At 37.3% G+C, this 19,051-nt stretch overlaps 1 protein-coding gene across 18 annotated transcripts in view; it reads left to right on the forward strand.

Moving 5' to 3' along the window:
* ADGRL2 (adhesion G protein-coupled receptor L2) overlaps positions 1–19,051 on the forward strand; it is a 224,582-nt gene that overhangs the window by 34,594 nt on the left and 170,937 nt on the right. The window contains exon 1 of one of the 18 annotated variants that reach the window (XM_045064772.1): positions 1,146–1,224. The exons of 13 other annotated variants lie outside the window; for them this stretch is intronic. The gene's annotated coding sequence lies outside the window, so the exon portion shown is untranslated. 4 more of the 18 variants (XM_045064771.1, XM_045064770.1, XM_045064773.1 and 1 more) reach the window with 4 other exon arrangements.

Raw genomic sequence — 19,051 nt, forward strand, 5'->3', positions numbered from 1 at the left:
ACTGATAGGTATTTAGAGGCTTCAAGTCTTTTAACAGTCTGCTGTTGACATTTTAATAACATTGTTGTTTGAAATGATTCCTGAAGTATGATGACTACAACAAACCCGCAGCAACAAAAAGTGCATAGTTTCTGAAAGCAAAGCAGCTCAAGTTTCATCCTATTTTCTAAAGGTTTTAAACCTTGATGAATCGGTTTTTCTTGAAAACCAATGCATACATGCTTCTTTAATTGAGGGCAGCGTTCATTAGTAGTATTAGTGATTGAGAAATACGTCTGAAAATTTAGGGAATTTCAGCTTAGAGATTTTGTAATAAAATTAAAAAAAAAAAATCCAGTTTTGACCTTCCTCGTATACAGAGGACACTTAAACTGGCTTTAAAATATTTTTCAAGCGTAATTTGTCCCGTCGTGGTCTGCTCTCTTCAGCTCAGGTTCATCGCTGGCGCTGCCTGGCTGTTTACTGACCCTACCATCAGAGAGGTGGCAAGGAAGTGTGGTCAGAGGACAAGAGCAAAAGCAGTTTCAATGTAAGGAAATGAGGGAAACAGACCTAACAGCACGATGAATGCACTTGCGAGTAAAGAGAGCCTTGTAGTCTCCTTTCCTTCCTTTGCTTATCCTGGTGGGTTTAATCAAAAACAAACAAAACGCTCTTGTGAAATATAGTCAATAAAGTCAAAGTTTGGCGAGGTCTCTGTAACTACAAAGAAAAAGTCACCGCAATTTTAAAAAATGTAACTTTCATTAACGAGCGCGCCGGAAATCTCAGGTATCAAAGACGCATTAACCCTGGAGCGTCCCCCGCGCGCCGCAGCCGGACGGCGGCGACCGCGGCGAACAGACGTTCTTTTCTCCTCGGAGCAGTCACACAAAAGGAGGGCTGCGGAAACTAAAAGTTTCGAAGCCTCTGGCTCGCTGCGTGGAGAAAAGAGAAAACCTGGAGACGGGGTGGGTAAAAGACGCATCCTGGGCGCCTCTCCGAAGTGCAGGCAAGGAGAAAGCTCCCGGGCCTGGAAGGAAGAGGGGAAGCCCCCCCCCCCCAACCCGAGCCGCTGGCCAGTCCCCTGCGCCCCGCCTCGGAGGCCCGAGCGCCGCACTCCGCCGTGCTCTCCCAAATACCCTTCACCCCGTTCCAGAAATAAAATAAATGTTTTTAAAGTGCGTGTGTGTGGACAGGATGGAGAGCGCGCGCCGGAGGAGCGTGCGGAGGACCTCGCGCGCAGTGAGTGGAGTTTGGGGGTGGGGGTCGGGGTGGAAGGCGTGTGTTGATGGTGGGAGGGGGGAGGCTGGATGCGAAGCCCTGGGACTGAACGGGGGGTGGCGAGAGCCGACGGAGAGGCAGAGGAGGGGCGCCAGCCGCCGCAGGCCGTCTCCGGGGCGCGTTCCGAGGCCGAGCGCGCGCATCCCTCGCCGCCGCTGCCCGGACAGCCCTGCGGCCGCCCCGCCGGCGGAGCCGGGGCCGGCCTGTCCTAGGGCGGTAGCTCGGCCACCGCCACCGCCACTCGAACTGCTCGAGCCCGTAAGTGTCCCCTTTCGCTCCCCTCCCCCCTGCTCGGGCGCACCGCCGCCGCAGCTGCTCAAATGGAGTGGAAAATGGCCATTGGGCGGCAATGAGTTATAGATTATCTGCTCCACGTTTTGTACTTAGCTGCCTGTAATCTTCTTTTGAGTTTGCCTGAGCCCCTTGCTGGAAAAATCAGGAGGGAGAGATTTGTCCTTTGCCGCTGTACACGCTAATGTTTATATGATTAGTCGAACTCGGGAAGGGGGGTGGGTAGGTGGGGATTTGGGGAGGAGGAGGAGGAGGAGGAGGAGGAGGAGGAGGAGGCTGGAGGTGACTCCAGTTCAGACCTCGCCGAGAGTCTGTGTCAGGACTTCGCACTCCCCCATCTCTCTCCCTCTCTCCCTCTCTCTCTCCCTCTCTCCCTCTCACTCTCTCTCCGCTCACACACACACTCGCAGAGGTGCCGGAGCGAAATCGGGAGCTTACCGGAGAATTCCTTGGGATTGTTGGGGGGCATCTCCCCTCCGTAGCTGTGCGTGGCGTGGCTCTTCCGTGCACCTCCCAGCTTCCCCGAGCCAGAGTCCTCGCCTTCAGCCTTTCGTGGGGCAGCGGCCACCGCTCAGCCTCGGGCCGGAGCCCCGAAATGTGAGGAGGGGGCGCCGCTGTCTCCCGCCCCAGGCCGCAGGGTCGGCGCGAGGGATGCCAGTCCGGCCGGCGCAGACCGCGGGCTGAGGGGCTTCGCCTGACAAACTGAGTTGGCCTCGCGCCGCCGGCGTCTGCCCGCCCCTCCCGCGGCCGCCGCTCCGAGGGGACTCCCAAGTCTGCGCACCTCTGTCGGGCTTTTACCTCCGCCACCCCTTTCGCCCTGATTCCCGAAATTTTGATTTTTCTAAGGGAGCGTGAGGTCTGGGGGTGTGCGCGCGTGTATAAAAGACCCCTCTCCGGAGCGGCGTGTGGGAAACTGCGGGAAAATGTTGACCTAACCCCAGGCTGCTTGGCTGGAGGAGGCGGCGGCGGCGGCCGAGCAGGAGGACGCGCCGAGCAGCGGCGCCGTGTCCCGCCGGCGAGCCGCGGCGCTGCCTCCGGCGCGGACTCGGCGACCGGCGACCCGCGTGCGGCCGGCCTCGGCCCTCACCGGCCCGGGTCGCCGCTGCCCTCTGCTCCTCTCCCCGCGCGGCCCCCGCGCCAGACGGCCCGCCCCCGGGGCGCGCTCGCAGACCGAGGTAAGATCCGCTGGAGCGAACAATGTGCCTCTGTGCCGGGCTTCGGAGACCTGTTTGCTTTGCGCCTCCTGCCCGGGGGTGGATGCTGGAGGTGGAGGGAGCCGCGGGTGAGTTGGGGCTCGCCGGTTTGTTTATGTTCGGCCGGGCCGAGGGAGAGACCCGCGCTGGCTCTTGCTGCGCCCCCTCCCCCCACCTCCTCTGCTCAGAAATCGATACGCAGAACTCCAGTCCCGTCCAGCCAGCTTCTCCTTTTCTCGGGGAGCGGTTGTAACGCTCTCTAGGCATCAGTCTGTTTGCAGGGGGCGTGGGGGAGTACGTTTGGGTTAGCGTTTTTTGATTTTCTGAAAGCTTGGGTCGGAAGGTGTCGGTCTCCCTCTTACAGCCCGTCTGGGGAGGGCGATGTGAGGCGCGCCCTCCGTGGGACCGCTCTGCTTGGGGTGCGGGGCCCCTCCCGCCCCCCTCTGCAGACCTGTCCCGGGCTGTAAGTGGAGCAGGGAGGCCGGGCTCTGGGAGCGAGTTCGGGGGAAGTGGGCGGTTTGGGGGGCTTGGGTGAGTTGTTGCGGGTTGTTGTTTTTTCTTGTCGGTGGTTAGGTGGTGTGGAGTGGCAAGGATGACAGCAAAGCGCAGCCAGATGTGGCCAGGCCGGCGCGGGGGCTGGCAACGATTAGGGGCGGCCCCACGGGGCGAGCTGGCGGCGGAGCCGGGCACCCGGCGGGCCCTGGGGAGGAGGGCAGAGCGCCTCCCGGACCCGCAGTGAGAGGGCAGCAGCGGGCCGCGCTGGGCCTGCGGGAGAAGTTACCAACCGTGGGCTCCTGGGGTGGCTGGGGCTGGGAACCTTGGGAAGTCTGGTTTGTAGGATGGGGGTGCCGGGTGAGGATCCACGGGGAGGAGAAGGCGTGGGAGGAGCGCGAGGAAAGGCGAGAGCCCCGGGCTAACCGAGCGTAGGCTCCTTGATTGGCTGGGGCGAGCCGACCCCTCCGGTGGGGAGGCGAGGGCGGGCGAAGCGACGAAAGCGTCTTAGCAGTGGGGAGGCACGCTTGCAGGACTGCTTCACTTGGGATCAGTAAAGTTTGTTCCTTTCGCCAAACTACGGGGCTTAGGGTAGGGGAAATCGCTGGAAGCTTTACGTTGTGCCCAAAGTGTCTCTGATCGGAGGCTAAGGAACGTATGCCATATATACATACATATGTATATATTTTTTTCCTCAATCTCTCTCTCTCTCTGTCTCCTCTCTATATATTTATCTTCTTTTCGTTCCGTCCTCTAAAAACGTAGTTGGAGGGGGAAAAAAAAAATCTTTTCTCGTCTTTTACGGACTCCTCCCCCTTCACCATTCCCCCCTTCCCGGGCCCTCTCATTCCGTTCTTCCTGATGCAAACTGTGTTGTCTCGGATTCAGACCGAGGAAATGTTTTCCTCCTGTTTCTTGAAAGGTGTCAGGCTGGTTAGCAGCTCCTCCAAGCAGCCTGAGAGCGTCTGAGCCGCAGCCACCAACCATATGGTTCCCGTTACAAAAGGCCCGGTTCTAAGGCACTCTCCTCCCTGCCCCCGCCCCAATTCTTAAATTTTCTTCTGCAGCCTTTACAGTATGTGTACTTCTCTCGTCCCCTTTCCAGGGGCGTAGATTTCACGGACGCTGTTTCATTCATTTCCCTGTCAGTGTTTGTGTCTGCAACGGGCCCCACCGAGTTTGCTCTTTGCTCAGCTCGAGTTGCACAAATGAAGAAAAGTCACATCCGTTTGGTAAATAATTTCCTGTCGGGATGTCTCTTACTAAATCAAGTTAGATCTTGGGCAAACCTTAAAAATTGGGTACTAAGGAGGCAATGTGCGTCCACGGCAGAAAAAATAGAATAGTTTGTGTGGTGTGTTGAGTAGTTTAGAAAAGTTGTTATGGGACTCTTGACCTAAGAGGTAACTAAAGGTAACTTGGTAACTTTAAATTTAGTATGTTTCTAATATTTGGAAAACGTTATATAAGAAAATCTACTTCTGTTCAGGTGTGTTGTGGAACTTTTTGTTGTCCCTCCCCTCCGCCCTCTAGGAAATTTATGCATGATAGAGAGAATACTGCAGAACAAATGTTCTGTTGTTTAGTTCCTTCAGACATTCCGATTCTCTCCTTTTGTTGCTTGCCTCTAAAAGAGGTGCCATTTCACATCATTCTGCACAAATTGTTTGAATTAATGCAAGTGTGAATTCTTACCGTTTGAAGGGGACTATTAGCATATCAAAGGTTTCTTAGCTTCAGCTCAATTGAGAAAACTTCAGCCTGTCTTCCATTTGCTTCCAAGCAGAGGCCCAAAGGGCAATGAGAATTGTAAAGAGTAAAAATAGGGAGGTGGATTCAGGCTGTGTTTCTGAACTTTCACTGTTTTGTAATTATGTGAGCGAAAAACATTGTCTATTGCTGTGGAGCCCTTGCAAATGGCAAGACAATTATTTTCTATTGATAAATGGTTTGTTCCTAGAAAAAGGGTGACCTTTTATTTTATGATAGTCACTGTTGCCTGTCTTTTGGGGTCCCTTCAGTGGAAGAGAGTGAGAAAGCTTTTCCTTCCAACTTCATACTTTTCTAGGGCCTACACTTTGTTATATTATTAAAATGGGTAGGGAAGACTTTTAATTAGAGTATAAAACAATAGAAATCTTGTGATTAAGGGACACTCATTTTTACACCTAGGAAACTTATTTTTAATACACTTGCTAAATTAAGGGGGAAAAATCCAAGGAGGGTTTGAATGTTAAAAACTCAGCATGAACTTTGTTAATGTAACTTTTGTAGGTGTAAATTTGAAAAAGGGTTCTAGGTGATACTCAGATTATTTGTGAATTCTATTTAGTAGTAATTCTTTCTGAATATTGATTGTTTTGTCTCAAAAGTTTTGTATTTTCTAAACACCGTAAGCTGGAGAATTCAGCTTACATTTGGTTTATTTTTCCTAATATTTATAGCATATTTGTTAATGCCTTTTTTACATTTGCAGAGAGAGAAGTTCTTTGAATTTCTTTTAACAACTCAATATCCATTAGTGAAGAAATAAGAACAAGTACTTGGGTCATTTGGGTCATTTCATGGCAAGCAGATGGGTCAAGGGAGAACTTTTTTTATCAACTTCTGGGGAAGTGTTGGTTTTATTTATTTAGCTTAAGATTTCCTAAAACCTACTTTTAAGATGAAAACGAACCTCAGAGAAGATTTTGGAACCTATATTTTTAATAGTTTTACCTTTGATGGTTAGTTGATTTTGAACAGAAGCTTATATTCTTTCATTAGAAGAGGACTTTTCTTTTTTTAAATAAACTGATGTTTGCAATTCCTTGGTTTTATTCTAATATTGAAACTTAACTCAGTTTTGGAGGGATAAATATCATTACATTAATTGCCTAACATTTTTAGTTTTTCGTTTAATAAGATACTTTATTTAGATTGAGAAGATTTTTTTTTAGTGGCATTCCTATTGTATATCATTCCCCTGAAATCATTTTATTATAGTTTATTTATCTGGTCCTTTCGGTTATCTAAGAAGTACTTCTGAGGTAAAAATGCCCACATTGATGTAATTGCTATTATTGCACTTAAGTTGCTGTTAACTAGTCTGCTTTGAATGCAGAGTGGTATAAAGAAAACATTATCCTTTAGAGCTATTAGTGATAATCTAAAAATTGTCTTGAAAACATTGTTCTTCATTTTATATGATGGTGAGCCTGAATTCAGCAAATCTCTGAAGGTGTAAAATGCAGTGAAAAGATTTTTCAACATCCCAATGACAAAATTGGACTACTTAGAGAAAAATTAATGTGTTGTAGAAGCACTTCAGCTGCCATTTTCAATCATTGTGGGTTACTATGTGTTGGCAACAAAAAATGATTTTAGAAATACAGATAGTTCTGGGACCAGGTAGCTGGAGAATCAGAATATTAAGTAATGTGAGGTAAAACAAACATTACTTCTGGTTTTGATTTGAGAATTTCCAATAAATATAATTTTTTAAGGCTTTGATTCTGCTCTATTAATGGACTAACATCAAAGCAGACAACAAAACTTCCAAATGTTATAAAAACTAATATTAAATATACGGATCTCACATGGAGTAGTACTACAGGTCTTAATTTAAGACAAGCAGTTGGAGTTTTTATTGCTGCAATTTTCACAATCAGCAGAAACGTTAACACCAAGCTTCTGGGCGTTTCCTTTCTTAAAATAAGCAAGAGGAGAGCTTTAAAACCAAGGTTTACTTAAGGTGGGATCTTTATTTGATCATTATTGAAGCCTTTTGTGTTTTAGCAAAAAATCTGACATAGTATTTTAATGTCTTAAGTACTATGGAATATGTGAGCTAAGATTGAGAAGTTGGGAAGGTCAAGAGGTAACTGGAAATCTGTACACCATAGTAATAAAATGTTATTGCTGTATTTTCTATCAAAATATTTATTTGACCTAAGTTTTGTGCATAAATACTCAAATCATGCTTAGTTTATTGACAGAAGTAGTATGAGATGAAGAGAGCATTATAATTTAGGTATGGGCTATACACACTAAACTTACCTGTTCTCATTTTAATAAGAAGAATCCATACCACTTGCTCAACTGCTAATATTTAAGAGCGCAGATTAACTGTATTTAGATTAGGAATGAAATACAGTCTTGGAAATTTGAAGAATTCAGTGATTGAAGAATTCAGGATTGCTCTTTTTACGAAAAATCTCAAAGACTATACACTTTGCCTCTTCACGTCCACTGTATCTGATTTTGAGTGTTGGAGAGGAACACATTTGACATCTCTCTGCTTTTTTATGGAAAAGGTTCCTGTAAAATTAAGGTGGAATTATTTTCAAACTAATAAATTCTAGAAATAAAGTGCATGATTATTTAGAAATGTTCATCAAATTATTTGCAAGAATACTTAGCTAAAAATTTTTGCAAATTAATGGTTTTGATCAAGTGTTAAAAATAACAACTTTAGCTCCTAGTCCTGAAAAGGCCTTGAAATCCTACTTATGTTTTGGTCATATCAGTTCTTCAGGTGATTTGTTTAAATATCAGTTCATATTACCTAAATAGATAACTGTTCTGTAACTATTTTCAAGAAAGTTTAAAACATTTTTATTTTAAAGATAGATTAAAATCATAGCTTAGTTAAAGTCTCTCTTACATAATACTAATTAGTTTATAGCCCCACCTAAATATTCATCTCTTCAAATAATTCTTGATTGAAGGTTGAAAGGTTGAAAAGTATTTAATCACCCCGATTACTGTAATTAGACTTGATGTTATCAGAAAAATTGAGACTATTCTCTGAAATCTTTTTGCCACTCAAGATTGGTCAAGTAGTGATTTTTTTTTAATGCTTTAAGAAAAACGCCTAGGAAATGGGTGAATATAGAGATAGTTAATGATTGGAATTGGGAAGTTAGAATCCTGAAATGGTGACATTTTTCTTGATCTAAGTGTGAATATCTTTTAAAGGAGAAACTATATAACTGGAGGTCTGTAATTTCTGAATTTTATTCAGGATGTCAGTGTGGCATTTTGACTTTTATAGATTTTGTTATGTGTATGTTATAAACAATGAAAATCTCTTAATGGTGTTTTGACATAAGTGGGTATTTTTTTAAGTGGATCACTGTGTCATAAAAGGTCTTAATCAAACAAAAAATACTTAAAAATCTTTTTACATCACTTAACTGATAGACTATATGTAAGCAATAATTTGCAGATATTTTCTAATATAGTCTTATGCAGTGATTTTTACAAAGTTATTTCTTAAGAAGAAAATAACCTCCCATGTATTGCCAATAAAAATTATCTTTAAAAAAGGTAGGTCGAGTGAAGGAACCTAGCGCTTAACACCTGCAAGTAAAGTACAGCTTACAGCAAAACACTATTGATTGTTTTGAAGCACAGAGCAAGTTTAAATACAATTTGTTTAATTACAACAAAAATGTAGTTTTATGAAGTAATATAGTTTGTCTTCATAGAGAATTTTATGCATTGTGTGGTGGTAAGTAAAATCCCATCACAGTTGTATAAGTTTGTTCAATTACCAGAATGGCTAAAAGAAAAAAAAAATCAATTTACATTGAAAAGCAACAGAAATTAGATTACCTTGGTTAGTAGGACTTTGCCAGCAATGTTTAAATTGCTTAATAATATCAAAAGCTACCATGTTTCACACTATAAGGATATTGTGCCTGTTTTAGTATGCATATATCTTGTTTACTTGGTGACTTCTGCTATGTAAACTTTTTTTCTTTTTGTTTTCCATTTTTTGGAAGCTGTTATATTTCATGCAAGAAGCCATTTCCACTTGCATATTCTAATTTTTTTTAGAGATTTGCTTTTTGTAATTGCTTTTCTGGGTTCATGGTATTTGTAATCTGCTGATATTTCAGATGAATGTAGTGAAATATCGATGTAATTTTAGACATCAAAAGAGATCTAGCCCATCAGTATAGATAGCTAGGTTATTATCAACAACAGAAACATATTTTAGAAATGTTTACTACTGACTCTAGAGTTATAAGGAATTTTAAGTCTTAAATTCTTGTAGCAATAAGGTGACATGGGATTCATCATAGCGGATAGCCGGGCACCTGTTTTATTACCACCTTGATTGATTCTGGCACCCAGATTTACCGAAGTGCAAGAACAGGCCACAACTGCTGCTCACAGCCACCCAGCTGTTTTTAGGTCATGAAGTCAACTTTCTGGAATTTCTGGGGAAACCAGTTGAAAAGGGAGGACAAATGTCACTTTAAATAGAGATGTTTAAATCAGATTTCTGCCTGAGGGTAAAATTTAGGTCTGTTTTAGCCCGGATGTAATGTCTCCCTCTACAGAGCACAGCATTAATCACTACCTGACAAGAAAACCTAGGCTGAGCAAAACGGGCCCCTGTTGGTCTTGTCATTGATTTTTCCAATCTGTGAGGAATACGTTATAAACATTAAAATTCACACACAGGGATTACATCTTAATCTCTGAATTTCAGTATTGAAATTAGTTGCTTTAAAAGAAGCCTACTTAAAGCTAAAACAGAAAAAAAAACTTTGGCAGACGTTTTGTGAGGATAAATTCAGTATTTTCATAAAAATAGAAATATTAAAAAGCAGGCAGGTTAAGCAGAAGTTAACATCCTAAACAATGACTTAATTTTGTTCAAGATGCATTAAGTAACTTCAAAAATGTGTCGGTTTTTGTTGTTGTTGTTGTTTTAATAAATCTGATACTAGAAAAAAGAAAGAGATAAAAATGAACTATTAGTTCTTGACCATGACAGATGAAAGAAGTTGAAAAGATGGTTAACTTTAGACCTAGATCAGTTCAAAGACTTGTTATTTTGTTAGAACAAAACCGGATAGATCTATTTCTAGATGAGTAATAAAATCTTTAGCCATTATAGCAGTGAAAAATGCACCATGAAGTTCCTCATAAAAGAAGAAGGATTAGTTTTGCTCTTTCAATTATTAGGTAATTCTCTTTAGCTCCTTTCTTGATCAAATAAATATATACACACCTGTACATACATAAGCATGGAATTTATATTCTGTTCCTTTGTATATATCAATATTTATGACTTTAATTGACCAAAAATTTTTGCAAATATAAGTTTAAAATGTAAAATATCTACGATTGAAATAGCTTTTTAAACTGATTTTGAAAATGATATGGCTTAGTTAATCTCTCTTTCGTTCTCAAAGGTCTTTACTACTTTTGGATCACAAAATGCTTGTACTACCCATGCTTTGCAATATTATGTAGGTACTTGACATCAGCCCATGCCTCAAACAAATTGTTGCCTTGTATTTAGATGATAAAATAATCTAACCCCAATTATTGTAGAAAATGATTCTAGGCTGCTAAGGGTGGGCTCGGGGACCTTGCTTTTGACTAATGCTTTCTTTTGTAGAGTACAGTAAATAGTGTCGATAAAGAGAACAAAAGAGAATTCTGGTTTGTTCATAAAGTAAGTTCTAATTTTAATCATTTATTGTTAAAATAGAATACTGTGACAGCAGTTCTTCATGTAATGAGGGAATCATTACAAAATTTTAGAAAAGGTCTTTAGTTGATATATTTCTCTCTTATGTAGATATATTTACTTAATTGGTTCTCAACTACAATTTACATCAAAAAATCATGTCGAAAATTATTTCCCTTTTCTCTACTTTGAGACAAATTATTTTTATTTGGAATTATTATTTCTTTATTCCGCTGGCACTTTCCATACAGAAATTTTATTCCTCTGCCTTAAAAGCCAACCATTTTTTCAGTGGTTATTACTGTGGTTATTGATTAGAACTTACAGAACACATGTTTTTATACAATATTTTCTCCACTCATTTTTGTGTTCTTAATCTTGTGATGCTTATGGTATTTTAATTCTTAAAATTCCTCGTCTTCCTACGGTTAATGTCCAAGACAGTTTGGGAAACATTCATTTTGGTGTTGTAGGTTTACACATCTGCATCCCAGTGATTATGCATATTTGTACAGAATTTGACAAAGCTTTAATGTATTAAATGAAGAATTGAAACACTTTATGTATCTTGTCTTGCATTCAAAAAAAGGTAAATCTAATTCTGAAATGTTTCATTTCATTTCATACATCAACAGATTAAAATTATACTAAAATTTGATGGTCTAGACATTTCATTTTTATTAAGGATGTTTAACTGTTTCTGTCCTTTCAAAGTTCCGTGAATGTCATGAGAAAGGTCGTATTGGGATATTGGTTGCTTCCTCTGGATAGCTCTATAGATGAGCAATAGAGACGTCTCCCCACCTTTGTTTTTTCTGCTGGGAATGCTGTGATACTCACAGCCTTCATGGAAGTCACTGTTCATATTATCATTGGTTTTAAACTAGGTCTGCAGCCTGAATATTTAAAAATATAAGTGAAACAAAATTTTATCTTTCTCTAAAGTGAAAAACTCACTACAAGTGCTGCTTATTACAAGTTGCCTTTACCCTTAACCTTGTTTTCTTTGTTCAAGTAGAAAAATTTAACTGGTTATCTCTGTATGACATTTTTGTATGTTTAGCACGAAAGTGAGCAAATCTTTTATAATTTATAGGTGTTTAATAAAGATCTTAGTTTAAAAAAAATCACTTTCTAAGCCTGTCAGTTCATTTATAGCTGAGTCAAATGGAATGCCTCAAATTTCTAGTCACTGCTTATATGCTATAAGGTGGTGCATACATGTTTGAAGGGGAAAATCAGGGGGACATCAAATTACCCAGTAATAATTTCTAGTAACACATTGCCCCCAAGAGCTTGAAAATTTTCTTAACTTGGCCTTTTATTCCCCTGCACCCTTGTCAGAGATGCACCTTGTATCTGTGTATACACAGAGAAAGGAATATGGTGAGGAGAGTGTGCAAACACAAATCTAAAACTGATTCTGAAAAAAATATGATGGATTTGTAAATCAAATCAGTTTTTCTTTTCGTATTGAATTAGTGAAAATAAATTTATTGTTCGAAAGTAAATACTTCCAGGTTCACATTTCAGAATTTTTTTAAATAAGAAAATACGGTAGTTACTGCATTTATTTGAAATTCATCTTTTATTTTTCACCATAAGTCGATCCTAAAATACCATCTTTGATTGTGTACTTTGGGATCAGAAGATGCATCAGATAAACGGGTAGAACAGCTTTGTTTTGGGTGGTCTATCATTTCAGGCTGGTGCTGTGTAAGCAAGGTGATGTTTTCTTTTCCTTGAAATACACTTTGTAAGAGTGGCTCTTGGGTGACTTTGAAAAGTTTGTCTATTCTGCCTACTCAAGCCACATTCTTAACCAAGCTGAAGGACAAGAATAATCATGTTGAACCGCAAATTTTCAAAAGCAGTTATTTTAATCAGATAATTGGTAAGGAGGAGACTCTAGATAATAGTATTTTCATACAATGGTGACCTGCAACTTTACCAGGCAACTGCCTACATGTTTCAGATATTTTTGCTAACCCTTGTTATTACCTGCAGAGGGAGCTTGTATATGAGATAAAATAATCAAGGCAATATCAATTGGAATTGCATTTTTGAAAATTGTATTTTTTAATGTATTTTTAAATTTTGTTTGAGAAAAATTGTTCTAAGGAATATAAAGCATTTGGGATTAACCAAATTGTAGTGAAATTTAATATACTAAGTGTCCAAGTATTTATCATTTCATGTATTCACAGCTTACGAATGTGCCTTTTACCTTTCCTTAATTAGTGAAAATAAGTTGAAAGGTAATGAAGATAATGAATCAGTTTTATTTTGAGATGCTAGCTGTTTTTATGATCAGCCAACACTCTGGATGACTAGAACTGTGTCTTGTTTAAATATCGAATAATTGTTAAAAGAGAGGTCGGATTTTTTATAAAATTTTCCAGATTATGTGAAATATTATAAAGTGATCACTGAACAATAAGTAGTACATTACATTCTTCTATATTTAATTAATAGATCAAAGTAGATGAGTTGCATATGCTCTTTTCTAAAAACAAAAATGATCACTTTGGATTAATGACTTTTGCTTTCAATAACGGACTGATTAGTGCCGTGACACTTAAAAACAGGGAAACCACCAGCAAAGATCTAATATTAAATGGTTTAGAAAATTGCTGAGTGACTTGGAAAAACACGAATGCAGGTAAGATAGGCAGTACTTAATTAAAAAATGGGATTATATTTATGAACACTGTGTCAGCTAAAGAAATTATAAGCCAGATACTCAGAAATATTTGAGAGTTTTCCGATCAGGTATTTTGGTAATCATTGTTAAAAGCCTTTAGGAGCATTTGGTTCTTTTCACTTAGCTAAAATTTTCACATCATATGCGTAATTGTGCCAGGAAATTTAGGGTAAGATGTTATATTAAATTATACTAAAGATGAACCTTTTTATTTTTATTTTTACATTTTAGTATAAAAATGTTATTTCAGGATTTGCTTGTTGGAAAAAAAAATAAAAGAAAGTTTATCCTTTAATGCATTCTTGAAAAGAGATATAGTTGTTCATTTTCTTTAGTTTACCAAGGAATGATATGACAAGTAAAAATAACTTATTTTATATTTTAAGAGGCCTTGTTTCTTAATGAAATTCGTTGTCATAGATTTACTGTTTTATTAGCTAAGCTTCACTAATGTGAAAAATCAGATTGTTACTCTTACACAGAATGACCCTCTGAGTAAGGAAACTGTTGTCTAATAAAGAGATTTATGGTACTGGCATGGGCTTTTATATAAGTATTAACCTCTCAGCATGGTCATGTATTATCTTAACAAGTCTATGCTACATTTATGCAGAGCATTTTCATACCAGGGTAAGAATATTAGCAACAGCAATTACACTTCAATAGGATTATGATGGTATGTTTTTACGCAAGTATACAAATGCTCTTTTTCGGTAAAATTACTGATAGGCATCCTGTACTGCCAACTTCATTGTCTTGAATAATATGATAAAAAAGATTTCTTATCATTGTTGATGCTAACTATGATCAGCACTGGAAAATAGAATCTGATATTACAGTTCATTACCCTTTTCCCTTGAATATCACACCTCCCTTCACAGAGAGGTAAGGGTTACTAGAGAATTCATTCCAGGAAAATTGTTACGTAAGGAACAGTAACTGTCACAGAGTGCATAACTTCTTTGAGGTTATTGGAAAGGCACAGCTAGGGTAAGTTCTACATGTTTTGTCTTAAATTTGGAGGTTAACTACTGAGTGTTTTTTAAAGCAGTGAAATTTTAATCCATTGCAAAAAACTGTTTTGTTGACAAGTTAATTAAGTTATTGTAAAAGTTATTGGTATTATACTGGGGATGTTATGACAAGGAAGTTAATTGGCAGTGCTCTTCAGTTTAAAATAACTGACATTCTTTGTAAGTTAACAAAGTCAAATATTCTTGAATGAATAATAAAACTATTAATTATGATATAATATCTTCTGGTCATTTGTATATATGTTGAATGAATGTGTATGTATTAAATTGTTTCTACATCTGTTTAAGCCGATTGACTTTTTAAAAAAAATAAGCTGTATTTTGAGTAAAATAAAATATGAGGAATAATTCTCGAGATAAGAGTAGTGTATGTTACGAATGTTTACTTGAAATAATCTTTTTAAATATACATCTTATAAAAGTGGAAGTTTCTATTAAAAAACTTGCTATGTTTTATTCTCTTTGAACCAAGTCAAATATTTTAACAGGTTAGATTTTAAATGGAAGTTAATAAAACATGTAAAAAAAAACCCTAAATAATATTTACTCAAAATTTATGTCTACCTATATGAAGAGTCTGGAATTCAAAACTAAGAATCTCCATGTTTTAATAACTGTTGGAAAAATATATCTTATATTGTCTTATTAATAGAATTAATTTAAAATTTAAAGACTCATTTTAATTATAATAATAGATAAATAATATTAGTTCCTTTTTCCTTTAAAATTTTTCAAAAGCATAGATTTCACCAAGTTGAAATCTAACAAAGATTTAAAAGACTACTTTTTATTATGTACATTTTATGTATATGCTTCTATGGCATTCATAGTTTATTGCTAATTCAAAGCTGCACTGAAGAGTGAAAATGTTAAAATCTTAGAATATCAAAATTCGATTCATTTTTAAAAAGAATCAGTTATAAGATAGTGTATCTTTTTCTCCAGTAATTTAAACATGATTGCATTACCTATATATAAGAATAAACACAAGACCTATGGATATAACTGGAATTCAAGATAAAAATATTGATACTTTCTATTCATGAATAATCTTGTCTCATATTTGATTGGTTTTCTTACTTTAATTCAAATACGATTTTAATATAAATTTAAATAATCTTTTTGGGACATAACTAAGGAAGCCATTTATTCATTGAATTTTTATTTTTATATAACATATAATGTTATATGTAATGTTCTTTAAAAATTAGTTTATATTCAATGCTCTTTAATTCAGAATACTGATTTGAAAGGCATTTTTGTTTTGACCAAATACCAGTCGAAGCAAAAAAGTAGTTGTTATTACTTATATCAGAGGCCTGAAGTTTCAAGGAAATAGCTTAGCCTAGTATTTTATTACTTGCCAGAGCATCATAAGGGATGCTTTGTTATCTCTTAGTAGTAATTACTGGCCTGTTGTAGCTGTTGGCAGATGCAAAAATAAGTACCTGGACCTCTGAAATTATTTGAATTACATTCAGGAAAATCTTTGTTTTAGATCTTTGCTACATGGGACTCAGATAACAGCTGCAATATATTAAGGTATTTAAGAGTACACTCTAAAAGCACTTTTCTTTGTCCTCTTCGTAGGAATTTTGGGTTGATTAGTGCTTATAAAATATTTTGTTGAATTATGGTGACATAAAATTATAATGAACTTGATGGTCAAGCATAATTTTTAATAGTGTAGTCTATTTTAATAGGGTAGTCACTCTCTCACACCTCCCATTTGTTTTGCTGTTGTTTTTTTACTAATATTCTTATATTGTGTTCCTGATATGTTAAGTGCAAAGTTCCCTTGACATTTCAGCCTGAAACCTATAATTGGTTTCATCACATGAGAAAAGATATTTTTCAAAGCATTTATTATTCAGTCGCTAATATTACATGATTAAAAAATTGAAGAACAAATCTTAGGTATCTTAGAATTCACATTTTCCAGAGTCGGCTTTTTTAAAAAAAAATTTAGATTTGATTTTTAATAGCTTAAGAGTGTTCTTAAAAAATTAGAACGCTTTAGAACAATACTAAATTGAATAGCCTTTAGTACAACTATTGCTTCAGTATTTGAAGAATATTGAGAATTTTATAGATTATGTACACTAATAATCTCATTCTCTGTATTGCCTGTTAAATCTGGGAAAATCAAGAACATTACCAAGAAAGTTACAATTAAATCACCACAATGTTAACGTTTAATTGAAAATAAATTAAAATATAAGCTTAATTTTTTAGCTTACTTTATTAAAATTGATTTTGTCTGTTTATGAAGAATAAATCAACTCCTGTGTATTTGTAAAATTGCTATTTACTGATTTTTTTAAATAGTTTTTTTTTTTTTTAAGATTTTATTTATTTATTTGATAGAGACCACAAGTACCACAGAGGCAGGCAGAGAGAGAGGAGAAAGCAGGCTCCCTGCTGAGTAGAGAGCCCGATGCGGGTCTCTATTCCAGGACCCTGGGATCATGACCTGAGCCGAAGGGAGAGGCTTTAACCCACAGAGCCACCCAGGCGCCCCTTTTCTGATGTTTTTATGTTTAAAACTTCTTTGTGTTTTGTGTATTGCTTTATAATATTTTTGGTATTTCCTCTGATAGAATGTTTTCATCCTTAATAATTTGATATTCATTTCTGAATTGATGGCTGAGGGTCTCATTTCTTTTTTAAAAAAATCACATTTTTATTCATTTGACTTCCCAAGTAAATGCTGTTTTACCTCTGAAAAAGACCAAGGTGTAAATTTAGTGATTAGTATTAATATATAAGTTTTTATTTAATGTGGAATTATGTGGTAATGGTCTTCAGATGGTTTCTATATGACTGAATGTGTATGTGTATGTATGTATATACACACATACATACCTCATTTTTGGCATTATTTAACTCCTGTAAAATATTCTTTTAATCTTTGTTCTGATAATCCATCTTTTGTAATGATATATGAGTGTATTTTAATACTTGCTTATTGTCTAACCTACAAAATAAAAATTTCAATCCATGTAATTTTACTCAAAGAAAATAATGAAAATTTTTATTGAGGCATCTTAAATGACAGTTTGAAGAACGTATATATTTTGCCATTCTTTAATTTGTGTTATGAATAAAATGATTTTATTTTATTATTTTTAAAAGATTTTATTTCTTTATTTGACAGACAAAGATCACAAGTAGGCAGAGAGGCAGGCAAAGAGAGAGAGAGGAGGAAGCAGGCTCTCCACTGAGCAGAAAGCCTGATGCAGGGCTTGATCCTAGGATCCTGAGATCAAGACCCAAGCTGAAGGCAGAGGCTTTAACCCACTGAGCCACCCAGCTGCCCCCAAAAAATGATTTTAAAAGAAAAAAAATGTTTGTATAAAGAAGGATTTGTGTGGGAATTGATGTCTTTGATTGGCCTGCCATTGTACTTTATTTTTATTTTTATTGCTTCAACCAAAATATAGTAAGGCAAATATGTTTATGTTAGTGGCCAAGGATTCAGCATTGTCTTGATCTCACTTTTGGCTGAAGAGTAGGCTGTCTGTTCTCTAAACTTAAACATTTTTGCATTATATCTAAGACCTAAGTATCTATTAATTTTCTCCTGTTAGAACCTAAGAAACCCTCTATAAGGGTAGGTATTTAGATAAGGAACTATATATAACACGGAGGAATAATTCAAGTAGTTAGAAAGCTAAACTAAAAATCTTAGGAAAAATTCCAGGAAACAATATATAATTTTGACTAAATAGTTAAGATTTTCATTAACACTGCTTATAAAGGTTAGCTTTTGGACAGAATTCACAATATACCATTCAGAATTTATAAAGCTCTGCTTATCTATTTGAAAATTAATTCCTTACTTATTAAATTGACTTCTTAATGCTGAGTTCTCATTAAAACTCTAATATTTTACATCATTTTAACATACAATCAAAAGTTGTTGAAATTGAAGTGTTTAACATCCAGGTTAAAATGTTTTGAAATCACCTGTCATGGTGATATAGAAACTGCTTTAAAAGTAGGACTTAAGTCCGCTTTTTTTTATTATTGCAAAATTTGTAAATAGGTTGAAAAATATTTTAATGAATAATTCAGTACAAATTAAAATCCCTATCTCTAGTAGTAAGCTTTCTTTATTTGGACTTTGAGTTTTATTGATTTTATGCAACAGATAAAGAATTGAATAATCTAGAATAGCAGTTTTTGGTTTAATGTATGTAAATATGACAAATTTTTAAAAAATTGAAAATTGCTCTTAGTTCTAAATATTGTAGAATTTCATTTTTATCTTTCAGAATATAGTGCATTTGGTATATTTAGCTGTTTAGGTGAAAGGCATCTTTCTTTTTAGGTGAAATTCCATCTTTGGAATTGTATTCAAGACTATATTCATCTAATTAAAACTCCTTATGTCAACTTTTCATTTATCCGGACATTTATAAGGCTACCGCTAAGATCATAAAGGTAAATTTGATGAGGTAAATCTTCATTTTTGGCGGCCTTGTCACCCTTCTATGTTGTGCAATTTATAGTTTTCTCAAGGCCAGAGGCTTTTACCAAGCCAGAGGGTTAAATTGTTGCCACTGTCCTACTTTTCAGTCCCAATACTGATTAAATT

The sequence above is a fragment of the Mustela putorius genome, unplaced genomic scaffold (genome assembly GCF_011764305.1).
Source record: "Mustela putorius furo isolate JIRA1106 unplaced genomic scaffold, ASM1176430v1.1 tig00003853_pilon_pilon_pilon, whole genome shotgun sequence".
NCBI classification, from domain to species: domain Eukaryota; kingdom Metazoa; phylum Chordata; class Mammalia; order Carnivora; family Mustelidae; genus Mustela; species Mustela putorius.